Source organism: Sus scrofa, chromosome 7 (assembly GCF_000003025.6).
Source record: "Sus scrofa isolate TJ Tabasco breed Duroc chromosome 7, Sscrofa11.1, whole genome shotgun sequence".
NCBI lineage: Eukaryota > Metazoa > Chordata > Mammalia > Artiodactyla > Suidae > Sus > Sus scrofa.
The window spans coordinates 8,063,665-8,086,060 of NC_010449.5; the positions used below are offsets into that span (position 1 = coordinate 8,063,665).

The 22,396-nt window shown below is 39.1% G+C and overlaps 1 protein-coding gene and 1 long non-coding RNA gene across 2 annotated transcripts in view; one reads left to right on the forward strand and one right to left on the reverse strand.

Moving 5' to 3' along the window:
• Window positions 1-22,396, reverse strand: part of NEDD9 (neural precursor cell expressed, developmentally down-regulated 9) — a 286,512-nt gene that overhangs the window by 256,623 nt on the left and 7,493 nt on the right. The gene's annotated exons all lie outside the window — the stretch shown is intronic.
• On the forward strand, window positions 1,931-6,846 carry LOC110261776. Its single transcript, XR_002346302.1, has 2 exons — window positions 1,931-2,774; window positions 5,116-6,846. It is a non-coding gene; the product is annotated as an uncharacterized LOC110261776 (long non-coding RNA).

A 22,396-nucleotide genomic window follows, 5' to 3' on the forward strand; every position in this document is an offset into this window, starting at 1 on the left:
ATGGTTATTTTATTTTGGAGACAGCATATAGTCAGGCCTTCCTTCCTCCCTCCCTTCCTTTCTTTCATTTTATATTTTATCTCTGGGGAAAGTGTGAACACAAACCACCACTGGCACAGATGATGCAGTCAAGGTTCCTACATGGGAAAACCTGCAGGGTCAGCACATCCAGAGTGCAGTGGACAAGCCTCGCCCTGGCAAAACCACCTTTGTGATTATGGTATCTCCCTGCCAGTTAAGTATCAGTCTTGTTTTTAAAAACATCAAGCTGACCATCTCTGCATTTTAATTGGAATATTTAGACCACTTACAGTTAATGTAATTACTGATATGGTTGGATTTCAATCTACCATCTTACTATTGTTTTATATCTACTCTGTCCTATCTGCCTTTCCTCTCTTTTCCTTTCTGTTTTTGTGTTATTTTGTATTTGTATTTTTATGATTCCATTTTACCTCCAATGTTGCTTATTTTTCTATATCTCCTTTGTAACTTTTGAATGGTTGCCTGGATTTGATTATACACACAGACACACACACACATTTAATTACTCACAATCTACCTCAAATAACATAGCACTTCACATGTAGTTTAAGGATCTTGCAACTTGCTCCGAGTTCCACCTTTTGTACTATAGTTTTCATAAATTTTATCTAGTCTGTAAACCACAGAGTACTACTTTTAATTTTAGTCAATTTAATTATTTTTTAAGCAATTATCAATTCAGTAATGTCTTTTATAGTTACCCTCTGTATTTCCTCCAGGGGAACAGAACCATTAAGAGATCTGCATCTACACAGCTCCACAGGTATCTATATATCCCTGTCTCTATCTGTATTGAGGACAATCTGCTTTCCTGAGTCCACCCATTCAAATGCTGCTCTCATCCGGAAACACCCTCACAGGCACACCCCAAAATCATCTGGAACCCTTTGGCTCAGTCTCGTTAACACACACAATTAGCCATCACCCCTTACTTTGTAGTATTTCTATGATCTTCACTTCTTTGTGTATAAGTAAGTTTTAGGTATTACGGGCCTTCTGCTAAAGGACTTCTTTAACTTTTCTTTTTAGCAGAGGTGTACTGGTAATGGATTGCTTCTGTTTCTTCAAACCGATATTTGACTTCATTTTTGAAGGATGTGTAATTCTGAGGTGGCAGGTTTTTTTCTCTTTCAGTATTTCAAAGATGTCACGCCATTGTCTTCTGGGTTGTATATATTCTAATGAGAAATCTGCTATGACTGTATTTGCACCAGCTTCAAGATTTTCTCTTTATCTTAGGTTTCCAGCAGTTTAAATGTTATTTGTCTACGTGAATTTCTTTTTCTCACATTTGCTGCTTGGGTATGCATTTTGAAGTCTTTCATTATGTTATTTTTGTTAGTTCTTCATATATTGTCTGTCTCATTTTTCCTCTTTTATTTGGCTTGTATAGCATTTAACTTCTCTTCCTCATGCTTTGACTCAGGTGTGATATACTTATATCCTTAAAGATGCTGTCTTTAAATTCCAGACTTCTTCGGCTGTCCTGCAAATGTAGTTCTCTCATAGCTTCGGAAAGAATTATAATTTAACAATTTATTTGCATTTTCTTGTTCTTATAGTGGAAGTGTTTTCTTTCTAAAATATAGCCTTTGATTTCTGAAGGATAAATGGAACTTACCACAATTTTTAACTTTGCTATAATTTAAAATTCAGATAAAAGCTGCAAAGATAGTAAGAGAAACTCCTAAATAACCTTTATCCAGATTCACCAATTATGTATTTATTTATTTATATATTTTTTGTCTTTTGTCTTTTTAGGGCTGCACCTGTGGCATATGGCAGTTTCCAGGCCAGTTGGAGCTACAGGTGCTGGCCTACACTACAGGCATAGCAACACCAGATCTGAGCCGCATCTGCGACCTACACCACAGCTCAGGGCAACGCCAGATCCTTAATCCACTGAGCAAGGCCAGGGATCAAACCTGCATCCTCATGGATCCCAGGCGGGTTCGTTAACCATAGAGCCACGACGGGAACTCCAGATTTGCCAATTATTTATATTCGCCTCATTTGTTTTATCACTCTCTCTGCCTGTCTCTTTATATATATTTATCTAGCTACATCTATATTTGTGTATCTTATGAATTATTTTAGAACTGGTTAGAGTCATTGTATCTTTTACCCTACATATGCTAATGATTATTTTTCTAAGGACTTTTTCTTATAAACAAAAGTATATTTCTCATAATCAATCATATTCATATCTTGATAAGTATATATAAATGAGGCCTACAATACCCAGAAGGACTTCTCAGAATTGCTGGCCCATACCCCTGTAAGCAGCAGTCCAATTAACTAGAGCTCCGTATCTCTCTACACTTTTTTTAAAGGTAAAATTGCAATACATTGAAATGCGTAAATATTAAGTGTTCGATTTAATGAACTCTAAGGATGTACATGCTTCTAATATCACACTGAAATTGTACCCCTTCTCTGAAGCCAGGCTAGGCTAGCTTCCACATGCCACTTGAACATCCCTTTCTTACGAAACTTATTGCAATTATTTCTCTTTTATGTTCACTAGACGATGAATTCATTAAAGAAAGAGACTACACCTCTTCATTTTTGGGCCCCCACTTTCAAACAATATCTGGCATATATCAAGCTATCAATAAATGTTTGCCAGAGAAGTCAAATGGCCTTGGAACCAAGAACCTGCAGCTTTAAATAAGGAAGCTGTGTAATTTGAAAGTGAAGATCTGCTTACTACTTCTACTAAATCACCAGTAAGGAACCTATGATAAGAATTGTCAAGACATGAAAGGGAAAAAAAGACAGGGGTTGGAACACCTATAAATCATTACGTTCTTATAACTCTTTACAAAGACACACAACTCTGATTCATTCACACAGCCTTTGAAGTTGGTGGGTGGCACAAACTGCCACCACTATATTTATAGAGTAAGACCTTCGGTTTAACAAGATATTTAAAAGTAAATATATGTTACTTGTCCAAAACCTAATGGATTTGAACTTTTTTTGTAATTCTTGGTTGATACGCTGATGCCTGAAACGCAATATTATTTTCAGTTGTTTAAAAGTAGTGAGTAATCAAATCTGTTGACAGACAGATATTTCCTCAGTATCACTAGCTATCTTGGCAAAGGGATAGGCTACACAAATTGAAATTTGATTACGCAGTTGCTTCCAAGTCCTGTCTGGACTTGTTCTTCTTTTATTTAAAAAAAAAAAAAAGAAAGAAAACATGTATTCTTTTGAATATAATTAACTCAATAAATATTTTTAATCCCTCTGAGAAATACCACAGAATAGTTTTATGCAAATAACCCTCAAAAGAAAGGAGAACGCCTCGAGTCTGGCTGTGGATTATCCACTTGTCAACCAGAACTCTTAGGTAAAGTCTAATACTTTTAGATACATGATGATAATAAAGCTACTTCCTACGGTTATTATGAAAACTAAATAAGATGATGATGATGATTATAATGATGATGATAAAAGATTACATTTACTGGACGCTTACCATATTCTAGGCACTCCTATTTATCTTGTATTCAATTTTCACAAAACCCCATGAAGTTCATTAGCATATGCTTAGATGAAAAAACTAGAGTTTAGAGAAAGTAAGTAACTTGCCCATGGCCACACACTCAGTAAAGCAACAGAATAAGGATTCAGATCCAGGTCTCTCCAATATTAAAGTACAGCTGTAATTGTACATCCTCCCTACACCTAATTGACATTTTTTTGGGGGGCCATACCCGAGGCATATGGAGTTTCCCAGCTAGGGGTCCAACTGGAGCTATAGCTGCCAGCCTGCACCATAGCCACCGCAACGTGGGATCCGAGCCATGTCTGCGACTTATACCACAACTCACAGCAACCCTGGATCCTTAACCCACTGAGCGAGGCCAGGGATCGAACCTGCGTCCTCATGGATTCATTTCCACTGAGCCATGACGGGAACTCCCTAATAGACATTTTTATTTATTTATTTATTTTTTTTTTTTTGAGATTTTTGTTGTTGTTGTTGTTGTTGCTATTTCTTGAGCCACTCCCGCGGCATATGGAGGTTCCCAGGCTAGGGGTCGAATTGGAGCTGTAGCCACCGGCCTACGCCAGAGCCACAGCAACGCGGGATCCGAGCCGCGTCTGCAACCTACACCACAGCTCACGGCAACGCCGGATCGTTAACCCACTGAGCAAGGGCAGGGACCGAACCCGCAACCTCATGGTTCCTAGTCGGATTCGTCAACCACTGCGCCACGACGGGAACTCCCCTAATAGACATTTTTAGAACATCACACATAACAATTCAGGAGAAACATTCTTTTCAAACATTCTTTTCAAGTGCACATGGCCTGTTAACCAAGATAACCCAACAGCTGGGCCATAAAACAAGTCTTAATACATTTTAAAGGATTGAAATAATACAGACCATGTATTCTGACTACAAGGCAATCAATTAGAAACCAATAACCAGTATGTGGGAGGGATAAAACCCAAGTACTTGGAAATTAAACAACACACTTGCCAATAATCCGTGGGTAAAGAAAAAAAGTCACAAGATACAATTAGATAACATTTCAAACTGAATTATAATGAAAATATAGCATATCAAAATGTGTGGGATACAGCTAAAGAGAAGCTTACAGCTTTTAAATGCCTAGATAAGGAAAGGATAAAGGTATAAACTCAATGACCTAAGATTATACAGTAAGACCTAAAAAAAGCAGAGTACAGTCTCCAATTTACAATGGTTCAGCTTACGATGTTTCCACTTCATGACGGTGTGAAAACAATGTGCATTCAGTTGGGATTTTGATCTTTTCCTGGGCTAGCGATATGCGGGATGATTCCCTCGTGATGAGAGATACACTGATACACTTATAACTGTTCTGCTTTTCACTTTCAGTACAGCATTCAATAAATTAAAGCTACTCAACACTGTATTACCAAATAGGCTTGTGTTATATGAGTTGGTTCAACTTTGGGTGAATGTAAGTTTTTGAGCGTAGTTAAGGTAGGCTAGGCTAGGCTGTGTTGTTTGGTAGACTGGGTGCATTCGATGCATTTTTGACCTGTGATATTTTCCACTGACAACAGGTTCAGCAGGACACAACGCTCTCGTCAGCTGAGGAAGATCTGTAACTCCAAAGAAAGCAGAAAGGAGGCAGCTGTAAAGACGAGAAATCAGTGAAATAGAAAACAGATAAACGATAGAAAAAATAACATATACAATAAATTTTGAACGCATAACAAAATCGATAAAGCCTACATAAGCTGATCAAGAAAAAAAAGAAAAATTACCAATATTAGGAATAAATGTGTGAATATACTAGCGAGGCTACAGGTATAATGAGCAACTTTATGTTAATAAATTCAACAACCAGATGAAATTCCTGAACAATACAACTTACTAAAACAGAAGACACAAGAAGAAATAGGAAATTTTATTAGCCCTGTATCTATTAAATAAATTGAATTTGTTATTGGAATCTTTGCTCAAACACAACCTCAGTGTCAGATGGGTTCACTGAGAAACTGTTAAACATTTACCTAGGAAAAGACATCATCCTTACACAAATGCTTTCAAAAACATAAGAGGAAGAAGCACTTCGCTATGTGTTTTATGAGGCCAGTATGATCCCAATACTAAATCTGACAGAGACATTTCAACGAAAGAAAATTAAAACACTAGTCATGTCAAACTGGCCACCGAGTTTAGTTTCCTTTCCACACTCCCAACAGCCAGACAAGCTTTCCTGAACTGGGGGGAGGAGAGGGAAGAGCAGGCTGGCTGACTAGTGGGTGATAATATCAAACTTTTGAGCAACCCCCCACTGAATGTGGAAGATAATGCAGTCCAAACTGATTTTCCTCAGGTTCCTTCAAGATCTAAACAGAAGCCAGGAGTGGGTAAAGCAATGTAAGAAATGTGACTTTGAAGCACCTGATCTGCTAAACAAACATTATTGCCAAATTCTCCGAGAAACCTATGGTTTGTAGAACGGGTACTTATAAGAGAGTTGTCTGAGATTATGCTAAGCCAGCAGGAGTTGATTTCACTAGACATCTGAACAATCCCCATAGCCGACAATGAAAATGAATAAAATAATTGAGTGACGATGAAATCAGAACAGAGGAAAAACATGGTAAAACTTCTAGACATGAGCAATCACAGAAATAAACAACGGCAATACTCAGAACTCCAACTCAGAGGAAGAAGGTAAAGAGTAAGATGAAGACATTTTATCCTTAAACTTTGCAGAGAATGAAAACAAAGAGCAGCGGAAATCTTTATTTGAAGTTTGAGTCTTATAAAGCATGAAGTCTGGATTAACGTGAAACCGACAAAATCTCCAAAGATCTCTCTTCTCCTTAGGATGTTCAAGCACTGCTGGAGTGCAGGATACCTTCTGGCGAGGCAGTTCTGAGAAAGTGCTTCCAGACAACAGCAGCTGGCACATCAGTCCTTTTGAAAACACATCAGAAACAGGTGCTGGAGCCTGCTTCCATGGGAAAGACACAGGGAAATGAGAAACTCATCTCTCCTCCTTTATCACTGATAACGAGGGGGACATGCCGGGGGAAGAGTAATCCCCAGTGTTGGTGAGGTTCACCGATGAATATCAAGGCCAGGTAGAGGAATACAGGCTTTCCACTTTCTGAAGCTGATACAGAAATTTTGGCTGTGAAATTTCACAATATGATAACGGAGGAGGGAGGGACAAACAAGGAGCCCTGATGTGGTCTGGCTCAGATTATGTCTAGTGGACTTTCTCTCAAACGCAAGTCATGGTAACTAGACTTTTAGAGAAATAACCCCAAGATAGCTACACAGTCTATTCTTCCTCTGCCTTAAACACAAAGTTGTCAAAAGCAGTGTCTGTTGGGAGTTCCTGTAGTGGCTCAGTGGTTAACGAACCCAACTGGCATCCATGAGGATGCGGATTCAATGCCTGGCCTCGCTCCGTGGGTTGAGGATCTGGCGTTGCCATGAGCTGTGATTGTAGGTTGCCAATGCAGCTCGGATCTGGCGTTCCTGTGGCTGTGGTGTAGGCCAGCAGCTGTAGCTCCAATTAGACCCCTAGCCTGGGAACCTCCATATGCCGTGGGTGCAGACTTAAAAAGACCAAAAAAAAAAAAAAAAAAAAAAAAAAAAAAAAAAAAAAAAAAAGACTAAATAAATAAATAACAGACTTTGGAGAAAATTTCCAGAGCCACACTTCTAATATTTCATTGCAGCCAGCAGCATGATGTGGAGCTGCATTGTATGAAGAGATAGAAAATATGTTTATCATAAATTTTTATTTGAGAAACACACGATTCAGCACCAAACTTGATATTTCAATGGAATTTTCTGGGAACTTCCTCTGGGCTCAGCAAGATAATTCCAAGTAACCATTGAGAATTACTATAAACAGTCTCTCAACAATGAGGCACATTATTCAGGACTTTAAGGACATGTTCTTGGAACATCATCTCACAGTTCTTACATGCTTATCCCTTGCAGCCTTGGTCATAGCACAGCTCATATTCAACACCGCGCCAGCATGACCAAAGTGACTTATCCATTCCTGATACACTCTCTGCCAACTTGCCTTCTTGGAGGATCAAACCAAAATGCAGATGAAAAGACACAGAGCTTCCATGGACAAAGCCCCCTATCTGTCTCATTTCAAGTTTTTTCTTAATGTCTATGCTTGGGTGAAGGTCCTGTATATTCTTCCTTGATGAGGTTTGAGAATGAAAGCAATAAAATTAGGTGAAGGCATCTTAAGCGTAATTAAGAAATATTTCAACAGACTAGAGGTCAAATAACTGTACTTTGATTAACATAAATCTTTATATAAACTATGAGCTTAATTTGATGGTATACACATATATCAAAGTATACGTTTAAGCCAGATTTTCCTATAAGTATTTTAAAAAAACACCAAAAATACCTAAGAGAAGGTTTAAAAATAGATTTTATCCTTAGAGTTGATATTTGGAGGAAAAGCTCCAAGGTGTATATAGGCCACTTATTCACTGAATATTTGCTTTTGGGCCTTCCATTGAATGCATTAAACATTCATAAACTACCTGTTAAACGGCCACTGTTTGAACTTTCATTCTTCAAAGACCACTCATTTCAGAAGACAACATTGGGAAAATATTCCACTCCTCTGTGATTTCTGCTGGTAGTTCTCTGGAGACATTTCAGTTGAATTATTTGGAATATAACATTATTATTGCAGTGAATCAAATTATTAGATAATAGTTTTCAATTCTTGAAGAAGTAAATTTTGGAGAGGTGTGTGGAGAAGGCATAAATTTCATAAAATACTGCAATAAAGATGAGGAGGAATTGATTAGTAGCTGTTTTAGTACGTTGTTAAAAATCTGTAATGGGCAGTCAAGGAAATTACCAACAAGTAGAAGAAACTGTGAGCTCACCAAATAGAGACTGCAGTGTAGACTTTGTCTCCACTGAGTGAGTGTAGAGAAAACTGAAGTTTGAATAGAAAGCAATCCACTGTGGTTCTACCTCTGATTGTTATTTACAATCATTTGTTGAATTTATAATCAACAAGCATAATCTTTCTAGCAGGTGTGCACTGAACATGGTCAAGATAGAATCAGAGACCAAGGCTACTATTTATCTGATTGTTTTTATTTTTCTGTGATCATATATACTGTCTTGTCTTGATTTATAAAAATTATATGGGAAAAATATAAATTCTGTATATATCAGAATGATACAGAATTTTTTAAAAATAGCATTCTATTCATATATCTTTTTACTTTTCTGAAGATCTTGATAGCTTTTGCGAAGCAGCGGAGGAGCTTACATTTCCCTGCGTAGTCTGTTTCTTGCTTGGTTGATTTTTTGTGTGTGTACTGTGCCTATATATTCTTTGGCGGAGGTTTGTTCTCTTTAAATGTCTGATAATCCTTGCTCTTCACTCATATTTAATTTTTTTTTTTTATGGCCACGCTTATGGTATATGGAAGTTCCCAGACTACAGGTGGAATTGGAGCTGCGGCTGCCAGCCTACACCACAACCACAGCAATGCCAGATCCAAGATGCTTCTGAGACCTAAGCCGCAGCCCCTGGCAACACTGTATCCTTAATCCACTGAGTGAGGCCAGGGGTCAAACTAGCATCCTCATGGGTATTAGTCAGGTTCATAACCCACTGAGCCACAATGGGAACTCTGGAGTAATACAGAAATTAGTGCTGTTATTTTGGAGAGAAATATTTTGTATAATGTATTTAAATCTATACAGAATGTAAATTTTATTTTTAAAGAAAATTTTTAAAAAGTCCTTTATAACCACAGACTCCTTAGCAAGTCACAAATGAATCCAGCAATATATTAATAGAATGATAGACCATGAAAAAATAGTTTATCCTAGGAATACAAGGTAGATTTCATGTTGAAAAGTCAATCAATATTACTCATCATAATGATAGGCTAAAGGAGCAAAACCATAGAATCTTTTCAACATATGTTTAAAAAGCACTTGACAAATTAAAAAAAAAAAAAAAAAAACTCTAGGTAAACCAGAAATAAAAGGGAACTTCCTCCACCTGATAACTATATTTATGAAAATCGCACAGTTAATACTATACAATTTTTCCTCTAAGACCAGACACAGGGCAAAGATATCACCTCTTAATGTTGTAATGGAGGCCCTAGCCAGTGAACTAGGGCAAGAAAATGAAATAAAGAACATAACGTAATTGTACGAAAATTCTAGGGAACCCATACGTCACTACTAGAATAAGAAAATTTTAAAGTGTGGTAGGATACATTGTTAATATTCTAAAATTAACTGTCCTTTTATATTTTACTGGTTTGATGGTAATAAAATTAAAAATTTTCACTAACAATAGCTATGAAAACCAAATAATTTAGAAACATAACTTATAAATAATTTAAACACAAACAGGTAAGACCTCTCCAATAAAAACTGCAAAACACTGCTGAGAGAAATTCCGGAAAACCCAAATAAATGGACATATATACCATGTTCATGAATTAGAAGCCTCGAGTAAACTGAAAAAAAAAGAACCAAGTTGGAGGATTTACACTCTCTGAATTCAAAATTTACTAAGGGTACATTAATCAGGACAGTGTGATACTGGCATAAGGACTGAGAAATATCAATATAACAGGATTGGGAGCCCAGAAATAGACCCATGCTCAATCAATTAATTTTCAACAAAGGAACCAAAGCGATACATCGAGATCAAGGAAAACATTTTCAATGAAAGGTACTGGAATAACTGGATATTCAATTAGAAAATGTTTATCCAAAAGGAATCTGGATATTCTTCAGCATTGCTCTTGTTTAATACACTAATCTGATTTGTTATCCTCTTCTACTTATGCATGAGTAATGTGGTACGGCTCACCAAAGCACTGTTTCCACTATTATAATAATATTCTTTTTTTTTTTTTTTTTTTTTTTGGTCTTTTTGCCATTTCTTGGGCTGCTCCCTCAGCATATGGAGGTTCCCAGGCTAGGGGTTGAATCAGAGCTGTAGCCACCAGCCTACGCCACAGCCACAGCAACGCGGGATCTGAGCCGTGTCTGCAACCTACACCACAGCTCACGGCAACGCCGGATCGTTAGCCCACTGAGCAAAGCCAGGGATCGAACCCGCAACCTCACGGTTCTTAGTCCTTAGTCGGATTCGTTAACCACTGCGCCACGTCGGGAACTCCTATTATAATAATATTCTTACTGTAGGAATGCTTTTATAAAAATAACCTTTTAAGTTATTAAAGCAATATTTTTATTAATGACAATTCCACTGTTAAAGTATAAAGTAAATGAAAATTACCCATGGTCTCAAAATCCAGAGATCACCCAAAACGACCTTTTGGGTTGGTCTTTCTAATTTTTGCATATGGTGTCATAAAAATTGTATAATGCATTTTCACCTAATGTTATTTTGCATGTAGTTTTATTTTTTCAAGACTGAGATTTTCTTATTTTGTTTGCATGTAATATGACAATATTAGCTTTCATTTCAACTTATTTTTATGACACTTGTAATTGCATTTCCTGAAGACATATATTTTAATCACACACTACATCCAAACTGCACTTCCAATAGACATCTATTTTTGGAGTATCTGCCAAAATCATAATGACAATACTTCCATGGAAATTGCCCGTTTCAGAATTCCCTATCCAAAATGTAATTGTACTACTGAACAAGCATGACTCAGAGAAGCAATCATGGAACAAATTTTATTTTAAACTGTTACTTTAAATTTATTTTGTATGTTTAGTTCTTCTCTTGCCCCTGATGAAATTTAGGGCAGGTCACAAAACCGAGCATTTCAAAATTATATTTCAGTATCCTGCTACAAGAAAGACCACAGAAGCAATCTCTAGGCAGCCACATTTACAGCAGATAATCTGTTCCAAGGCCACAATCGATTGTTAAAGTTCTGGTAACCTGAACTAAATGGGTCAACTCCACTCTTATCCGGGAATTTTAAAATCACATCCGGAAGGAAGTCTGCCTGCAATTATAGCCCACTTTGTGGACCGAGGACCAGAGAAACAGAGTCTTTGGAGAGAAAGACGAGAGGAGGAAATGGAAAAAGAAGAAGCAGATATGAACCAAGAGCACTTCCTGGATTCTGCCAGCTGTTTATTGTCAGTTTCACTTCCTTCCAGAACTCCAGTAGCATTCCTGCCTTTGGGTTCTGTAAAACCCCTCAAGCACTGTCATACCCAACTTGTAACTTCTTGGGTTTTTTTGTTTGTTTGTGTTTTTGTTTTTTTTTTTTTGTCAAATCAGGTTTTTGTTAAGGAGATGCAAATAATACAAAAATGAATAAGGACTGTGGGAGGTTTCATTCCATAAACAACCAACCCTATTCATAATCAGTATAACCTTTGGCTTTGTCCATGGATGAAGGCCCTTCTCTGATCTGTTGCCTCCATCTGAGGGTCCATGTAGCTGTAAATTTAGAATGTTTTCTGATCACTCACCAAGGTGAGTGACTGCAGAGTTACCCAGATCATCTTTTAAAACATCAGTGTCAAACTTTTTTGGGGGGGGGGGATTTTTTTGCCAATATTTTTTCTAATAGTTATTTTCCCAATACAATTTTTTTCCTACTGTGCAGCATGGTGACCCAGTTACACATACATGCACACATTCTATTTTCACACATGATCATGCTCCATCATAAGTGACTAGACATAGTTCCCAGTGCTACACAGCAGGAGCTCACTGCTAATCCATTCCAAAGGCAATAGTTTGTATCTATTAACCCCAAGCTCCCCACCCACCCCACTCCCTCTGCCTATTTTCCCTGATTTGAGAGAGTACATTGCTAGAAAATGCATAGGATTTAATATTCAGTGACTCCTTCAGATGAGTTTTTCATTCTAATCCCTTAGTGTTGTTCTTAGAAAGGAAATCAAGTTTTATTTGTCTTACTATTATTTTCAAGATAGTCAATAATGTTAACACTGTGAGAATAAAGTGACTTGGGGATTTTTGGCTTCTGAATGTCAATGAGTTCTGTTTTCATAAATTTGCCTTGGATGAAACATAAATTTACATGACATGTTTTTAGTGACTAAGGCAAAATTCATTCACATTGCTAAATAAACAATTTCCAGTATTACCAATATAAGCTGCATTGGTTAGCATAGTTCTAAGGATGTCTAGAACACAGAAGATAGCAGAGAATTAACATAACCCTAAAACATCCTAATATTAATTTTTCATCACATAATTTAGAAAATTATCTTTACAATTTATATTGCAGACTCTATCTTGGGTGAAATATTTTTAGCTTAGAAAACCAGTCTGTAAAACATATCAGGTTTTAGAAACTTGGTTTCTTCGCACTCTTAAACTATTGTGAAACTTCATTAAATTAAATGAATTGAGCAAAACTTATTCAATAAATATTCAACATTGTGCTAGGTGAAAGAGATGTTGTAGGGAAAAAAAAGAGATGTAGCCTTTGACCTCCTTTACCTGGTAAAGTAGTTGGGAAGAAATATAAAGCAATAACTATAAAACAAAACAATGTAGAATGATGTGTAGGCTGATTTTTAGAAGGTCTGAGATGGGGGAGAGAGGAATGGAAAAAGCAAAAGAAGCTAAGAACAGGCGAGGGGAGAGTACATCTCATTCTGATCATTTTTCTCTCATTCTTTTCTTGGGGTGCCACTGAAATGAACTGAAGCTGAAATGATCCCAGAGCATTTCTTAGAGACGTGGGATTTGATGTGGGACTTGAAGGAAGAGACAGGATTTGAAAGGATAGATGGCGAAGTAGACAACATAAGCCAAAGAATGGAAATGAGAATACATTCAGTTTTGCAGAGGAACAATCTGACCAGTGCTGGAGGCCACAGGAAACAATACGGGTGAATGTGATGGAAAAAGAGAAGTCAAAGGATCTCAAACATGGAGAACACAGGGAATCACGAGCAGAGGAATAACAGGATGAAATTGGGTTTGGGGAGATTTGTCAGGCAAGATTATGAAAGCAGCATTGGAACGGTGGAGACTAGAGTCTGGCAGGGTCACTGGGGCATTGCTGTAATGCTCCTTCCATGAGCCGTGGACTGCGGCAGTGTCGCTGCAAATAGGGATGACGCATAAGACCTTTTCAAGAAAGACAACTATAAGAGTTCCCTTGTGGCACAGTGGGTTGAGGACCTGGCATTGAAACTGCAGCACTTTGGATTGCAGCTCCCGCATGGGTTTGACCCCTGGCCTGGGAACTTCCACATGCCATGGGCTCAGCCAAAAAAAAAAAAAAAGACAACTATTTGATCTTGAGGCAGAGTTGGAGATGATGGTAGACCTTCTTGTCTAAAGGAGTTGGGAGGCATGAGGCAGGAGCTTAGAGAAGAGGACAGTACGGAGAAGTAGGCTGACACAGATTTAGTTTTCAATGACACAGAAATTACAGCTGAAGCCAAGAGAATGAGGGGTTCCTGAAAGAAGCAATGTGAAGGAGAGAACAGAGAAATGCGCGTGGAGAGGCACCCATTTTTAGGGCATAGGACTAATAAAATGAGCCAATGCAAGAAGAAACACGTGGCCTGGGATATAAGTGAGACTCAGAGAGTGCGGCCAGAGAACTAAGGTGGCAGACCGGTTCAGGAGGAGGACACTGTTACCAGTGCTGGAAGCAGGGGAATGTGCGAGAGGACGAGGACCTTAGGGGGAGAGTTACTAGTGACCTGGGATGAGAAACATGTGGCTAAGGGAGGAAGGGAGCCATCAGGTGATGAGCCAGTGGACACAGGCGGAATAATGAAGCTGTCAGGACTTCTGATGGCAACTCTACCTGAATCCTGGCTCCACCCAGACTGGGCAACTTAACACACAGACGTTGACCTTAAGTCTCCACGCACTTGACTGAGCTGTGTCCCCCCACATTCATGTCCTTCCCAGAATCTCAGAATGTGACCTTATTCAGAAATAGGGTTGCTGCAGATGTAACTAGCAAAAATGAGGTTATGCCATGGTAGAGTGGGCCCTTAATCTAATACGACTGAGGTCCTTATAAGAAGAGGAAAGGGCACAGAGAGAGACACACACAGGGACAATGACCACATGAAGATGCAGGCAGAGACTAGAGTTAATGTGCAGCTATGAGCCAAGGAAAGCTCAGGAGGACGGGTAACAGCAGACATTAGGAGAAAGGCACAGAACAAATTCTCACCTAGACACTTGAGAGAGTAGAGCCCTGCTGAAAACTTGATTTTGGACTTCTAGCCTCCAGAGCTGTGAGAAAATATGTTTCTATGGTTTTAAGCCACCAAGTTTGCGGTACTTTGTTATGGTAGCCCAGCAAATTAATATTCCTGGTTACCTTATCTTTAAAGTGAGGATACTACGAAGAGTATATGAAAGAATATATAAGGAGAGTGATATGAAAAATGCTGAGCACAGTGTCTGTCCCATTGGAAGAGTTCAGTTGCGTGTTGCCATGTATTGTTTTTCTTTGAACGGTTCGGTGTAGAAGAAAGGAAAAAGTGGTCCTAGATAAACCATGCACATGGCCAAATAAATGTTGTCGTTGTTTCTCCCAAAACAGTGGTTATAGGTGCATATTTATCTTCTGAGAGAGGGACAGACTAAAGAATTTAAAGATGATACATATCTTCGTCAAAGACCAAGCCCAATGCAAACGAAAGACTTTAAGTTATGACTATAAAGTATGAGACCACATACTTTAATGATTTACTACCATTTATATATAATTCCACACTGCTGTCATCCTTCAGCAAAGACAAGCTGGAAGGTCTATTCTGACTCTAATGGTGTTGTCATTTTATATATATATATATAGGTCTTTTTGCCATTTCTTGGGCTGCTCCCTCAGCATATGGAGGTTCCCAGGCTAGGGGTCAAATTGGAGCTGCAGCCACCAGCCTACGCCAGAGCCACGGCAACACAGGATCCAAGCCGCATCTGCAACCTACACCACAGCTCATGGCAACACTGGATCCTTCACCCACTGAGCGAGGCCAGGGATCAAACCTGCCACCTCATGGTTCCTAATCGGATTCGTTAACCACTGAGCCACGACGGGAACTCCCACTTCAAATATATTTTAATTTTCTAAACCAGGAGGTTCCAAACTACACAGACAAAGTTTCACGACTTATGACACATTTCATTTTTGATCAAAAGATCAAGGTGGTCACTCAACTGACATGTTACCAAGAAACTTATATTTCCAAATGTCAAATCCACCCTTAAATTATAAACATTGGCACCACTGATGCTATTTTTAGCATTACAAAGTACCATCGATAGTATTTTTTAAAACCGTGCCAAATATTTATCAAAGTAGTCTTAAATACCAAACGTGAAAGAAAACATTCTGATTTCAAATACAGTATCAATCTTGTTGGCATAAATGCAGATGAATTCAAACAAGGCAAGCCATTTAATAAAAGTTTTTAAAGTACATATTAAACATCAGTCTTTTCTCAGATACTTAAAAAGTTAAGCCCTAACTGGTTCTCACTGAAGCAATGATGGAATTTTTACTGGTAAACTTCCAAACAAGGTCCACTCAGCAATTTCTAAATAAGTACATTTATTTTTTTCCTTCTCATATCTTATATCTCAGTATGCATGAGAAGAAAATGGCCTTGTTTTTCAAAGGCTTAAATAGAATAGAAATGAATAAACAATAATTTCAAAATGCTTAATAATCTATTCACATCATGTCCAGATTTTCAGAAAGGAAGAAGGACAAGCAAAGGGAAAAAGGCTCATTTTTAATTTATCCTCACTTTAACTTTCCCAGAATTTCCAGACAGGGAGAAAAAAAAAAGATCATTAACAAAAGTCACTTTGCTTAAAATGAGATCTTTTTAAGTGGGCCTCTTAGTATGTATGAACCACAAATTTTTCATTACCTAATCTTCACCCTGAACTAAATTAAATTCTTTATTCACCCTTCTACTATATTTTGTGCATCATATTTCACACTGAAATACTACCTTGCACTTTAATTGAGCTTGGAAATCCAGGACAAATATAAAGAGGGTGAAATAAAAGAGGAGGATGCCTTGGAGGCCAGACTCTGAGAAGCAAGAAATGCAACCTGGTTGCAGAGAGGAAGTTGCATTTTGTTGTGCAACTTGTTGGTTACAGAGAACTCTTGGCTTAATGCTGAGAGATGGTATCTGATCAACCATTGCCCAACTCACTCCTTGCTCAATCGCTGTCTGTTAATTTGATATTAAGACACAATCTTCCACTCCTTTGGTCATCAGGAGTGATGGAGGAACTAAGAGAGGGAGCTGAGTGCCCTAGTTGATACAACCTTTTCTCGAACTTGGAATTGGGTCACATGACCTTGGCTATGAGGAAGGCTCTGATTCATTCTATCCTCCCCTTATAATTCCCTCAGCATTTATGAAATATATATATGGAATATATGTATGTTGTATGTATGTCTATAACTGACTATATAATTACACTGTGTGTATATGTAGAATATATTTACTAAGTACATGACTATATTATTTAATATATAAAATATATATTATTCCTATAATATATAATACCTGTGTTATGTTATTTTACATATTACTATAATATTACATATAATAAGTATGTATAACACATTACATGTGGACACACAACACAGTAATGTATATGTATATAATTATATAATGTTAGAGTATAAAAACACATATCACACATGTATACACAACACACATAATATACATGTATATATAATTATATAATATTAGTGTATACTCTCACAGGTTGTTTTTAACTGTCTTATTGTTTCTAATAAATGTTTTATTCTCTCAAACCAATGCAAGGATCTTCAAGTTGTTGAAGAATGTTTTCTACTTCTTAACACATATGATTAGCATAATGAAAGAAAAATCATGAAAATGATAAACTTCGGTTTATACTCATACTTTTACAATGGGCTAGATGCTCTCGTTATATTTCTAGTTACCTCAGATATTTCCTATACGAGCTTGAAAATGTTACAGTATCTAGGATGGCATAAAAAGTGGTCAGGGGAAAAATTTACATTTAGATTTTAATTTTTTTTTTTTTGTCTTTTTGCCTTTTCTAGGGCCGCACCCGCGGCATATGGAGGTTCCCAGGCTAGGGGTCCAATCGGAGCTGTAGCCACCAGCCTATGCCACAACCACAGCAACGCGGGATCCGAGCCACGTCTACAACCTACACCACAGCTCACGGCAACACCAGATCCTTAACCCACCGAGCGAGGCCAGGGATCCAACTCGCAAGCTCATGGTTCCTAGTCGGATTCGTTAACTACTGCGCCATGATGGGAACTCCAGATTTTAATTTTTTAATGCAACAAGATATTTCCAGTTGAAGTCAATATACGATGGATTGATTAAAGTAACTTAATTGGATAGAATTTTAAGAGGGAGTAGAGTAGTGAGGTAATACTCATTTTGAATATGGCCAGAAATATTAGATGGTCGGTCAGGGTGAGTGAAGGAGGATGGTCTGGATGAGCTCCCCAGAAACTTCTGCCTGGTGAGCAGGACTGTGTGGGTAAACAAGATCCACTCGAATTCTTTGGGCCTGACGGATAATTTGGACACTAAGATTTGATTACTAAACGAATTTGCCAACAGACTTCCAGGAAATAGGATCACTGGAAACATGAAGTACGAAATAATACTCTCAGAGCAGTATTGGAATATTAATTAGATTAGCCAAAGGGCCGAAACAAAAGTCCCCAAACACAATAGCTCAACGCAGAGTAAATTCCAAGTGGGTTCCAGACTTTGGCTGACAGCAGCTTTGACGCCTTCAACGTGAGCATTCCAGGGTACTTGGGTATCACCACCCGACTGGTCAGAAAAGTGAGAGAGCACGAAGGAACAGTTACGGGAGGTCTTTACACACCCGGTCTGAAGTGGCGCACATCACACACGGGTCCGCTCCGTGGTCACACCTAACAACAAGGGAGGCTCAGAAACCGACCTGGCTGTGTGCCCAGGAGGGAGAGAGGGGGTTCTGGAGAACAGCTAACGTCTCCATCATAACATTCATTCAACAAGCACATATGACTTGACCGCTGACTTTGTTAAGTTTCAAGCCCCTGCAGTCTTACGAAAACAAGGGGACAGTGGGGGACTGGCAGTTAAGCACAGGGGATCTGGAGTCAGGCAGCATGAGGCTAGGTGACCTTGACAGGACACTGGCTCAGAGCCAGTTTCCTCACAGCCTCAACTTAAATGGATGTTGTGAGGATTACAGTCTAGTACACGGAAGACGGAAAGCATTAAATAAATGATAGCTTTTAAGTAAAACAATTCTACTTTTCATTTTAGGCTCTTCAAATAACTTGAGGGCTACGTCTCCTGTTGAGCATATTATATAACCACGGTGTTTTCTTTTTTTTTTTTTTTTTTTTTTTTTTTTGTCTTTTGGTCTTTTGTTGTTGTTGTTGTTGCTATTTCTTGGGCCGCTCCCGCGGCATATGGAGGTTCCCAGGCTAGGGGTCGAATCGGAGCTGTAGCCACCGGCCTACGCCAGAGCCACAGCAACGCGGGATCCGAGCCGCGTCTGCAACCTACACCACAGCTCACGGCAACGCCGGATCCTTAACCCACTGAGCAAGGGCAGGGACCGAACCTGCAACCTCATGGTTCCTAGTCGGATTCATTAACCACTGCGCCACGACGGGAACTCCTAACCACGGTGTTTTCAAATCTCCTGAACGTCCTGGGTTACCCTTCTGTGATGGCTAATTTTATGTGTCAACTTGGCTGGGCCATGGGGTGCCCAGATACTTGGTCAAATGTTATTCTGGATGTTTCCCTGAGGGTGTGTATGGATGACACTAATATTTGGTTCAGTTGACGGAGTACAACAGGTTGCTCTTCTTCATGTGGGTGGGCCTCATCCCATCAGTTGAAAGCCTCAAGAGACCAAAAAGGCTCCCCGGAGTCAAGGAGATGGTAAAATGACGACAGCTCTGCCCTCTGTTATTACTGAAATTCACCCTGGCGCCAGGAGGTTGATAAACAGCAATGCAAACCTCTTTGAGCAACTGGAGAACCCGGTAGCTCTGCACACTGATCCAGGAGTTAGAGCAGCCAAAGCGAGGGAATTTCCAGCAGGGCAGGGAGGACTACAGAAACTTATGTCTGAGGATGCAGATCTCAGATATAGCCAGGCGTTCTCAGTTCTGCAAAGTCGTGACACATACTGAGAGGCAAATCCAGCCATTTCTTGTTGGGAACTCTGTGAATGGGGTGATTCCAGGGAAATAGAGCCAAGCCTCCTTTTCAGACGGAAAGACTTCAACTTATAACATGTCTTGGGAAAATACTGATTCAAAATGATCAGCTCTGAGATGCAACCTGATAAAATTACTGAACTTCGCGGATAAGAAAATAATTCTTTGGGCACCCCAGCAAAAATATGAGGTGTCTATAAAAACAAGAACGTCAACCACTCTTAGCCACAGTTGATTCCAGGACAACAGAGAAATATCCGAAAACGCCTCAGTGAAGAAAAATGTAGTTCATTGATTTTAAAAATATATTTTATATTCACTCAAGTTAAACTTTTTGATGTACAATTCTTAACTTTTAATGCATACATAGATTCATGTAAGCACCACCACAATGAAAATACAGAACGATACTATCAGCCCCCTCCCAAGCTCCCTGAGCTGTCCCTTTTCAGTCAAACCCTCCCTTCACCCCAACTCTGGAAAACGAATCAGTTTTCAGCCACTACAGTTCTGTCTTTGGAAGAATGTCATATGCATGGAATCGTACAACACAGAAGCTTTGGGGACCAGCTTTTCTTCCCACTCACATAATTGCCTTAATGCCTTTAAGCATCACCCAAGTTGTTGCGTGTACCAATGGGTTTTTTTTTATTGGTTATTACTGAGCAGTATTTGATCATATGGTTTTTACGTATTACATGGTACAATTGGCTCATCCATTCACCTACTGAAAGACATTTGTGCTGTTTCCAGTCTTGAGGGTTTATGAATACATTTGCTATAAACTTTCTGCTGTTAAACCCACCCAGTGAATTCTTAATTTTGATTAATGTATTTTTGAAATATGTATTTTTAATCAACTTTATTTTGGGGGGCAGTTTTAGGTTCACAGCAAAATTGAGCAGAAAGTGCAGAGTTCCTGTATGCTCCTTTTCCCCAGAGACCACAGCCTCCCCCCTGTCAACACCCCACACCAGAGTGGAACCTTTGTTACAAATGATGGATGTTACTGTGTTTCTCAGTCCTGAGATTTCCACTTAGCTCTTTTTTACAACTTCCCATTTCTTTGTTGAGATTGTTTGCTATTGGTTGCTTGAACACTTCATAAAAGCTGCTCTGAAAGTCTTTGTCAGATAATTCTAACATCTGTGTCTTCTTGGGGTTGACATCTGTTGATTGTCTTTTCTCATGAGAATTGAAATTTTCCTGGCTTCTCATATGTCCAGTGATTTTGGATTGTTTCCTAGACATTTTTAATATTGTGAGACTCTGTACTTTATTTAAATTTTATAGAGAATATTGACATTTCTAAAAGTAAGCAATCAATGTGGTCTGGTTCCGGTCACAAGTTCAGACCAGCTTCTGTGGGTGGTAGTTGAAGTCCTTTGTAGTGCTACTTGGAGCTTTCCCATGTGGATACCACCAAGGTGCCAGTCTGCCTCCTGGACAGTAGTGCATTTTAGTAGCAAGGGCTGCTATAATAAATGTCATAGATTGGGCAGCTTAAACAACAAACAGTTCAGTGTTCTAGAGGTTGTGAAGTCCAAGCTCAAAGTGCCAAAAAGATTCTACATCTGCTTAAGGTTCACGGCTAGATGTCCTCACACGGCTGAAGGAGATCATTTGTATTGTGCCTTTTCTTATAAGGGCGCTAATTCTATTCATGACGTCTCCACCCTCATGACCTAATTACCTCCCAAAGGCCCTATCTCCAAATAGCATCACATTGGCATTAGGGCTTTAATATATGCATTTTAGGGGGACAGAAGCATAGCCCATAGCATCTCTCCTTATTTCAGTTCTCCAAGTCTACTGCACGCTGTTAAGGGTCAGAGCCATGAATGCACAACTCGGCAGAAGTCTAGAAGTTCATTAACAACTTTATGTGGTTGCGTCCATAAGCTCTTCCTTTCCTGTGATTTCCCCAATGATTTTTTGTTCCTGGGGGTTTCCCTTTTCAGGCCTTTGGCCAAAGTGCGGGGCTTTATTTAACCCGCTTTCTACCATACTTCCCATGGTTGCACCTGTCACATATCAGAAGAACAAAGAGCAAAAAAGCAACAGGGTTGGTCCAATCCTCTTGGGACCAAAGCTCCTTCAACCACAGAAGAAATACCCACAGGTTTTTAGCCTCCTGCAGCCAGACCTCTGTGGACTGCTGTTGCTGCTGCCACAGTTACAGGATTCCTTGGAGGCTGGGACTGAAAGCACAAAGAAAAGAGAAGAGAAAACAGAGTACTTCTGTCACTCTCTCTGAGTGTTGGGAGACTCTTGCCCTGCTCTCCAGAGAAACAAGAGGATCTCTGGAGGAATCTTTATTAGTGACTGGTCCATGTCCAGGTTCTGTGCTATCCTGAGCCTAGGCCAGGGGATGCCAGAGGAGAAAATACAGGAAACTCATGGTATGTTTTGTGGCATTTCTTTTTTGTTTGTTTGTTTTTGTCTTTTGTCTATTTAGGTTCACACCTGTAGCATATGGAGGTTCCCAGGCTAGGGGTCCAATCGGAGCTGTAGCTGCTTGCCTACACCACAGCCACAGTAATGCAAGATCCAAGCCACATCTGCCACCTACACCACAGCTCCTGGCAACGCCGGATCCTTAACCCACTGAACAAGGCCAGGGACT